The following is a 10,200-nucleotide window of genomic DNA, read 5'->3' as shown; positions in this document are numbered from 1 at the left end:
TGTGAGTACTGGACTGGATAAAAAGTAGAGAAATATGCCAATCACCCCTACTGTCAAAACCCCATTGTTCTTGACTATTGTATGAGTTATGCCTTTCAAGTGAATATTGCTTAGCATATCAATATTTCCTCACTGCTGGATTTGCACCTTCTCTTTCACATGCATACCATGTGTGGAGGCTATTTGACTTGGTGTTACTGCGGCGGTGTTCAGGCGTAAGGCATCATGACAGATACTTTACACATGCCAGACCGTTAGACCATGGAAGACTGTGAGATAAAATGTTCATATCAAAAGCATTTACCCCTCTTCAGGCGCCAGACTGTCTGACATGGGCTCAAATTGATTCTTAATCGGGTTTGTATGGACCTTGAATCTACCGTTGATGAGCACAGTGAAAAGTGGACTTCCCTCGTGCTGCCATATAGTGGTATACAGGAAACGCGATAACGCAACTGACCCACAGGAGAACAAGACAAAACACTTCTGTCAATGGAAAGAAAATAATGATTATGAAATGGATCATCTGCAACATCTTGAAAACTAATTCACGGGACCGATCCATCATCCAGACGTGGTAGAACAAAGCTACTAATTCAAAGGGATGTCATTACTCATCGGCAGTCACAACCAGTTGGCGTTAACCAGCTGTGTGGCTAAATGTCTTTTCGGAAGAACTTGTCTTTTTTGGTTGCAATAAATCACTCAAGACTTGCCGAGGAATGCGGCCCGGCGCTCTGGAACAGCTTGGACTTGGTAGAGGTGATTTTCTTTTTCGAGGCTGACATTCCTCATTATCTATTTTGGCGTGCCTTGCGTGCAACACTGGGTTGCGCAAAGGTTGGTTAAAAAAAAGTGAGGGGTGGGGGTATACCCACTGTCTCCCGCCGCACGCACGCGCACGCGCACGCACGCACGCACGCACACGCGCACACACACACACACGCGCAAGCTCAGCGTGCCTCTAACCTAGGAGAAGGGAAGGAGGTCACCCCCACCTTGTTTGTGCTTATGAATTCTTTCTCCCCTGGTCACAGAAGAAGCTTGTTACCAGAGCACGTAGCGAAGGCTGGCCACAAAGACCTATTCAGGCTGACGGGGAGAATCTGCTCTGGATTATGCCTCATCCTCCGTTCTGGTCTGGTCTCAATTTCACTGCTTCTCTATGGTCAGAACTGGAGCGTTGCTTCTGATTATTCGCTAACCTTTGAAGGCACAGTGCAATTTGACCAATTTGAAAATCATTTATTATTATTTTTTTTATTATTGATCATCATCATCATCATCAAAGAAGAGGCCCCACTGTGTCTGATGAATTGAAAATGGTGGACCCTGTTGTAAACGAGTGTAATGCTTTATCACGCATCGTCCTCAAAGTAATCGTTTTTGCATTGACTTGTGCTTTCGTTTGAAATGTACCCATTCTGCACACTGTGAAATAAAAACTTCAATCAATCAATCAATCAATCAATCAATCAATCAATCAATCAATCAATCAATCAATCAATCAATCAATCAATCAATCAGTCACCTGCAGTGAGCAGGTGACATACAGAGTCACACTATCTCTATCTCTATCACTGGGCCTCTGCTTGCCAGAGTGGCTGCAACGCAATCAGCTACTGTGGGTGTCGTAAAATTGGCACGGACACCTCGAACCTGGCAGCCCACTGGGGTGGTCCTCCCTTAGATTCATCCCAGGGTGGGCTCAGAGGACGTGCAGGCCCAGTGGGCTCGTCAATGTCACTTTGGCACTTCTATTCTGGTCCCCGAGTCAAGAGTATATAGGAAGTGGGTGAGTCGCCGAGTATGGGGGGGCGAAAAAGAAGAAGAATCTGCCGTGTGCTTAGGTATGTTCCCAAACCCTTGGTGGTCTCCTCCTTTTCCTACATTAGACGACTGGGTATGCAAAGTGGGAGGCAGGAATTTACAAGGTGACACTTGGAAAGTGCCGGTGCTTCTATTTAAGAATTAGGATTCACATGGCTTCAGTGGCTCCTCCTTATTGCCTGAAAAGTGGAAATGCAGTGGCGTGCACAGATAGACACTAGGGGGTGCTAGAGCACCCCCTGCCCCTTCAGCAATGTGCCCTTTTGAAGAAAAAAATAAAATAATATATATATATATATTATTATTATTTATTTTTTTACAGTGTACAGTATGTGGACCATGGGGACATTGATCAATTCTTATTTAATAAAAAGCTTCTAATATATTATTTAGGCCCCAAAATCTATAAATCTCACACTATTAATGCAACCGGCCGGTTCCACGCGCTGCACAAGGTGCCCTTTTTTTCACTTGAGCACCTGCCCCTCTAAATGTCTGTGCACGCCACTGTGGAAATGCCTTCAAGACCATTGAATGCCCTACAGTGTTGTGACTTTCCCCAAATCAAGATTTATGAAATGATTCTCAAACTCGTTTACCAAATGCACAAGTTCTTGCCCCTTTGCTAGATCCTTATTTCTCCTCTCTGTGGTTCTGAAACACAGTTGTCATTAATCTTTAAAACAGACATGAACAATATTTGAATTATAATGTTCATGCCAAAAAAGTAAGGTTTGGGTGTTTTCCCAGCAGTGGGATTTCTGTTCAATTGTAGCACTCAGTTGAAGTCATTCTTCATCTGCGCTGAACAAAGGAGCCATGTGCTGCCAAGCCAGATTCAAATGTTTCTGTTTAAAGACTTCCATTATGATGCTATCCATTTTTCAAAGTAGCACATTTTCATTTGTCGGAGAGGACATTATAGCATTACTGCAACCTATTAGCTTGTACACAGGGCCTTAACTCTGATGCAGACGCACGCAAAAAAATCACACGCAAAAAAAAAAGTGATGGTGTTGATCAGTTCCAAATTAGGATTAACACTGACAACGATTTATGTCCTGTGGCTTGTAGGACTAAAAGAATGAATGTTCTGTCTTCTATGCTGAGTTGGAACATTCTGCAGTGATCACGGAAAACCCTACTCGCGGCAGGATAGATCACAGCCAAGGTTTTTCTTCACATTCCATAAATGCATGGCTGTGATCTATGTGTTCTTTCATATCCGTCATTTGCTGCCTTTGCCACTCCTAGAACCTTTGTGTAAAGTCAAATTAGGGCTATTTCATATATTGTTTTTATTACATTCCAACTCTGACCAGATTCCTCTAGCACATTTAACGGGTAAAAATGTCCGTCTGTAGTTTCGCAGGGAGAAGGTCTCCGCTGCCAAATGTGCGGCCTGTTGTGGTCCAAAAGAACAGCACCACAGGGAACGACAGAAAAACTCACTCAGATTTCAGTTTTTTGAAATACGGTCCGTGCCTGCTGGGGGATCAGAGCATTTCCCAGCCCGTTATTTCAAATCAGAAATGGCGTGGCGCTCTCCACGAAAAAAACAAGGGAAGGGGCCTCCCGCAAAAGGAAAATGCAGCCTATACTAAATAAATGACACCAAACAAACAAACTGTAAACATGAGCATGTACGTATAGCTGGCTACTTGTTGCAGCGTGCCCATGGTTACAAGGAGACACACGAGTGACCCCCGGACAGGTGCTGAGGTCTTATGTGTCTGAAGGGAATTTCTATGTTTTTTTTTACAAGGGCAGCCTCAGTTTTATGCTGGATTCACCCGACACATGGCAGTATTTTACAGTGCACTGGCAAATGCTATGATGGGACTTGACTTCGTAATACTGCAGTGTCCACAGACTCAATGGAGCCATTGTGTGTTTTCATGAAAACCATAACTATTTACAGCAGCTATTGTAGAGCAGGATTTGTAATGAGACACATTGACTCAGCTTTTGTGATCTTAATATAAGGGTTATTGTACCTATAGACACTGGCGCAATAATAGATTTTAGGGACAAACTGAAAATGGAACAAAAATAATGACCTCTGACACCTGAATAGGGGCTAAACGCAAAAAGTATTTTTCTGGTGGAATATGGCTTTTCAAAAATGTTGGTGCATTCTCTATAAGGAGTGGTGCAACCCCCCCCCCCCCCCCCCCCCCCCCCTTCCTCTCTCTCTCATTAGCAGGCAACAGTGCAGCACTATCTCTCTTTCTCTGTTTCTGGCACAACAGCGCCCCTACTGGTACTCATGAGTCACACATGAGTCACACACAAACATAGTCACAAACATAGGTTAACACGGACATTGCTGTTCCTTGGAGTGGTTGCACCAACTCAAAAAAATATGAATGTGGTTTGTTGAAAAGAAAAACAGACAGACAGACAGACAGACAGACAGACAGACCTAAATATTTCATTATGTGGCATGGCCTAAAAGGACCACTTCACTACTTTTCAACCTGCCTTCATATAATTGGCCCACACTAATAGTTCATGATAAAATGCCACAGTTTTTCTATCTATAATAATAACTTTATTTATATAGCACCTTTCCAAAAACAAGTTCACAAAGTGCTTTACAGATAATAATAGCAGTAAAATAATACAATAAGAATAAAACAAAATAAACACAATTAAAACATTTCATAAAAAGGCTGTGCAATAAAGGTGAGTTTTTAACCGCGATTTAAAAGAGGATACTGAGTTTGCCAGCCTGAGATCCTCAGGCAGTGAGTTCCACAGCCGAGGGGCCCGTACAGCAAAGTCCCGGTCGCCTTTTGTGATAAGGCGAGATTTTGGAACCTTTAATAGGGTTTTGCTGGATGATCTCAGGCAGCGGCCAGGCTTGTAGGGAGTTAAAAGATTACGGATGTAAGCAGGTGCCAGACCATTTAGAGCTTTAAAAACAAGTAATAAAATCTTAAAATCTATTCTAAAACTTACAGGTAACCAATGAAGTGCCGCAAGGACAGGTGTAATGTGCTCACTTCTCTTTGTGCGTGTCAGTAGTCTAGCAGCTGCATTTTGTATCAGTTGTAGTCTGTGAATGTTCTGTTTACTGATACCTGAATAAAGTGCATTGCAGTAATCTAATCTGGAAGAGATAAAAGCATGGATGACTTTTTGTAGGTCAGAAAAAATAAGAAATGGCCTGACCTTAGCTAATTGTCTCAACTAGACAAAACAGGACTGGACTACCTTAGTCACCTGGAAATCAAAGGACAGCTCAGGGTCAAACATTACACCTAGGTTTCGGACCTTCGTTTTTTTATTACTGGAGAGGGAACCAAGACTGGAGGTAAGATTATTAGCAATTTGTGTGTTTGGGCAGTGAGGGGTAAATATAATTAATTCCGATTTGGACTAATTTAGTTCCTATGAGACTCAGTCTGTGTCTCATAGGAGGGCTGTGGGCACTTCAGAAACCCGTCCACCAGTGACATCATCGATGGGGAATCGATGGGATTATTTGAAACTGTAATAATGTCAGGTGTACAAAACTGTGTTGTCTCTCTCTCACGCGCGCGTACACGCACACGCACAGGCACACGCACACGCACACATCGACACACACAATGGGAATAGAAACTGCAGGCTATTATTCCTGAAAAGTTGGAGTGCGATAATGGAAGCCATCGTTCTCACAATAATAAAGAAATATTAAAGCTAAAAATCTTGTTTAAAAAAAAAAAAAATCTGCCTAATGATGATGCCTATGGTGGACGGGTTTCTGAACTGCCCACAGCCCTCCTATGAGACACAGAGTGAGTATATCTTTTTTTGTATTTTATCATGAACATTATTGAGGACTAATCATAATTTATCATAAGATAAATAAGACAAATTGAAAAGTGGTGAAGTGGTCCTTCCTTTAACTTGCCTCAAAACAGAGGCACCTAAATGGCAGAGAGACATTGTGACTCTTCAGTGTTCTTCAGTGCAAATGGAAGCCCCAGTGAAGCAGCATAATGTGTACACAGCACACATTGATTAGTTCCCGCATGGAAGATCCTCCTCCCCATCTATGCTAATAAGACCCATCATGGTCGCTGATTCCCTTTGAACTTCTCCTATTTCGTCGCGGGTGGAGCAAATCACAGAGGTGGAGGAGAGCAGGAGTTTTTTTTTTTTTTTTTTTTTTTGCTGCAAGCCTCACGGCCCCGTTTCCACCATCTGCCGGACCTCATTTCATTTGAATAATAAATGATAGACTTTTTTTTCCTTTCTCTCCCTTCTCTTTATACACAGAGAGGCGCTTCGGTTCACTAACGTGTTTCTGCAGTTCAAGGGAAGAGCCACCAGCCATGACTGAGGATTGTTTTCTCTCACACTAAGAAGCCTGATTTATACTTTGTCGTCGGGTGGAGCATAAATTAGGTATAAGCTCTACTTCTCGGTCTACCCTCTATAGCCCGCCGACTTCCATGGACGCAGCGGCGGCACTCCCTGGCATTTCAAATGTGATTCAAAGCTGAACTGGGCTCTGAATCCTTGCTGTGAAGGGATTGGATTCTTCTTTATTTTAGAGTAACTGCACACTGGAAAGACGGGGGCATCCTGTTTATTTGTGGCGAACAAAGAGACCTTGGAAATGTACTTTGCGCTGCATGGGTTAATTCCGCTATAGATGACAAAAAAAAGCACTTGAATACAAAAGAACAAAACCAGAAATCGTTATTATCAGCAGGATGTCTGCTTGCTTGCCGCTGATGGTCAGCAGATATGAAGGGACAACTATCCAGTCACCAGCACATGATAACAGGCGAGACATTCAGTATAGGACCGGCCTGGGGCCGTGGTCCAGCGGTCCAGGCACCTAAGCGGCCTGGTATGGCACCGCGGGTTCGAGTCCCGTTCCCGACGATCTTTCCTGCGTGTCTCTCCCCCTGTTTCCTGTCAATCTACACACTGTAATCTATGAATATAGGCAGAAAACCCCCCCCAAAAAATATCTTTAAAAGTAGGACCAATGGTACAGTCTGGTCTAGTTCAGGGGTTCTCTTTTTTTTTCACGATTTTTCAAAAATAGCAGACCTACAAGTTCATAGCGCGCCACCGAGTGGCGCGCTATGAGCTTGTAGATCTGCTATTTTTCAATAGCTAAATTATAACAATGCTTAAAACACCAAAAGGGGTTCCCGCCCAAAATGGTTTAAGGTTATTGTAGCAGTCAATTTATATTGGGGGTCGGGAGGGGGCGGGGCGGGGGTCCCGAGACATTGCCAAAGCATTTCCGGGGGTCCCCGGCCAAAAACGTTGAGAACCCCTGGTCTAGTTGGTTCCCAAACAGTGAGTCGGATCATGGAACGATGATTGATTGTGATTGATTGTTTTTTTTTTTCTTTTTTTTTTTGAAGAATTCCTTAAAAAAAACTTAATTAGAGGGGGGAAATACTTGTAAGAAGTAGTATGAGTTTGTAGATCTGCTGTTGTTTTATTGGTTTTGGTCCCGGGCAAACTTCTCTTTTGCGTCTGGAGCTAAAAAGTTTGGGAACCAGAACCACTGTAATAGAATAGACTCTAGACTATACTCCTTTCCTTGCACACTTAAAAGGTACTTTTCAGGCAATTTACATAAGCCCCCAGCTGGAGATGCACCGAACCAAATCTAATAGAAACTTTGTTCCTCGACGGACAGTATAGTACCCCAAATGGCAAAACAAAATAGTACTGCACTATGCCCCCCCCCCCCCCCCCCGGTACACGCCCATGGAGGTCTACTGCACTATGCCCCCCCGGTACACGCCCATGGAGGTCTACTGCACTATGCCCCCCCGGTACACGCCCATGGAGGTCTACTGCACTATGCCCCCCCGGTACACGCCCATGGAGGTCTACTGCACTATGCCCCCCTGGTACACGCCCATGGAGGTCTACTGCACTATGCCCCCCCGGTACACGCCCATGGAGGTCTACTGCACTATGCCCCCCCGGTACACGCCCATGGAGGTCTACTGCACTATGCCCCCCCGGTACACGCCCATGGAGGTCTACTGCACTATGCCCCCCCGGTACACGCCCATGGAGGTCTACTGCACTATGCCCCCCCGGTACACGCCCATGGAGGTCTACTGCACTATGCCCCCCTGGTACACGCCCATGGAGGTCTACTGCACTATGCCCCCCCGGTACACGCCCATGGAGGTCTACTGCACTATGCCCCCCCGGTACACGCCCATGGAGGTCTACTGCACTATGCCCCCCTGGTACACGCCCATGGAGGTCTGCATCCCCATATCCCGTTGGAACATGTGCTCGCCAATGAATGATATTCTAGTCCCTCTTCCCCTCTCTCTCTCTCTCTCTCCATCTCTCTTTCTCTCCGTTGCCATTGAGCCTGTGGATCTCAAATAGCTACGCTGTGTCTCTCTGCAGTGGTTAGTATGCACATACTTGGCCAGAATTCAACCCTCTATAATTTGCACTTCATTCATGTGAAACAGAAACAGGATATAAATGTCATCAAGATGTTAATCCTCTCTCTCCTTGAACAAAGTCAAAATGATGGCCGAGCCTGATACTGCAAATGTACATTTTCTTTCTACGAATGTAGGTTTTTTTTCTTCTCTTTTCTGTCTCTCTTTTTTTAAGGAGGTCAGGGTGCAAGCGGCGGTATTTACCGGGAACTAAACGACCCTCGCCCCCCCTTTCTATCGGAGAGATTATTTAAGCCTGCCCCGAAAATGTTAAAGCTCCTCTTCCAGGTTTTGAAACGATTGACCTCTACAGTTTCCCAGATGCCTGGAAATAAGGAATGCCCTTGACACATTAGGTATACGAGAGAGAAAGCAAAACCTGGTGAAACCCCCGGGGATCAGCAGGTCACTGAAGCAGGTTGTTCCATTTCTCTCTCCATTAGAAAAAGAAAAAAAAAACACAAATCCAAGCTTCTGCTGTCAAGCTAGGACCCACGGGCCTGGTGCAGGGACAATAGGACCACATTAGAATTAATGAAACAATTATCAGTAGACCCTACAAATTAACCAGCTTTTCCAAATTGTCCTTGTGCTCGAATTTGCTGACGTAATATGAGAAGGGGGGTAAAAATATACACAAGTGCCATGATGGAACGAACAACGGTGACTGTTCATATAGCCGTAGAGTGCGTGCCAAGTGTCCCTGAAGCTCAAGGGAGTGAGAGAGACGAACCCTCCTATGTTTCCTTTCCCATCAAAACTATTAGTGGTGATAATGGCTAAGCATACATCCCAGCTGCTGCCCACAGAACAGCATGTCAATGAGAAGTGTGTCGTCTTTCATTATCAGAGCTAGAGTGTGATCAGTGCTCTATGCCAGCTGAGTGCAGCCGGCAACTCTATAGACTAGTATAGAGTACCACGGGCCTAATCGTAGGATGAACACAAAGCCTACTGTGAAAAATATCACATTGTCGCCCCTTACAGTTCCTCGTACTGCCCCGGCTATATATATATGAGAGCCAAAAGCTACTGGCGCAATGATGAAATAGCTGGGGTAACAGCAGTGGCGTGCACAGATAGACACTAGGGGGTGCTAGAGCACCCCCTGCCCTTTTGGCAATGTGCCCCTTTGAAAAAAAAAAAAAAAAAAAAACCTTTCTTTTTTTTTCTTTTTCAAAAATAGCAGACCTACAAGCTCGTAGCGCGCCACTCGGTGGCGCGCTATGAGCTTGTAGATCTGCTATTTTTCAATAGCTAAAGCATAACATAATGCTAACACCAAAAGGGGTTCCCGCCCAAAATAGATTAAGGCAACCGGCCGGTTCCACGCGCTGCACAAGGTGCCCTTTTTTAACTTGAGCACCTGCCCCTCTAAATGTCTGTGCACGCCACTGGGTAACAGTGTGTTGCAGCATTTTGCAGGGCTTCAAAGCATTTCTGATCCCTAGCAGGGTTTTTTCCAATATAATGTGACATTGTGGCACAGCACCTTTGGGCAGCTATTAAGTGTAATTTCATGGTGAGCGTAGCTTGTTAGTCATATCGGGTCACTATGCCTACTGAGCCAACATGCTGGGAGTCTACTGTCCGTTGATAGCCGTTTAATGGAGCCTTTGTTGCAAAAACAGTTGACATTAAGCGCTTAATGTGCCACTTAAGAAAATAGAAATAGTATATAAAATCAAGTCTATATTTGGGGAAAAAATAAGTTGCACATAAATGGTCTGTAATGCTTGACTGGAAAATGCCTGACTTAGGGCAAAGTGGTTGACACAGTGGCTACACTCATCAATAAATAGCAGCATATGTAAATATGTAAATACAAACAGGTGATTTTTTTTTTGTCGTTTTAGTCCTTTTTTTGGGGGGGGGGTGGGGGGGGTTGTTTACTGTTTTCAATTAATCCGAAATGGTTTGTAGCTCTGCCAAG

This window comes from Electrona antarctica (assembly GCF_951216825.1).
Source record: "Electrona antarctica genome assembly, chromosome: 19".
Lineage (NCBI taxonomy): Eukaryota > Metazoa > Chordata > Actinopteri > Myctophiformes > Myctophidae > Electrona > Electrona antarctica.
Note: the sequence above shows the minus strand (reverse complement) of the source record.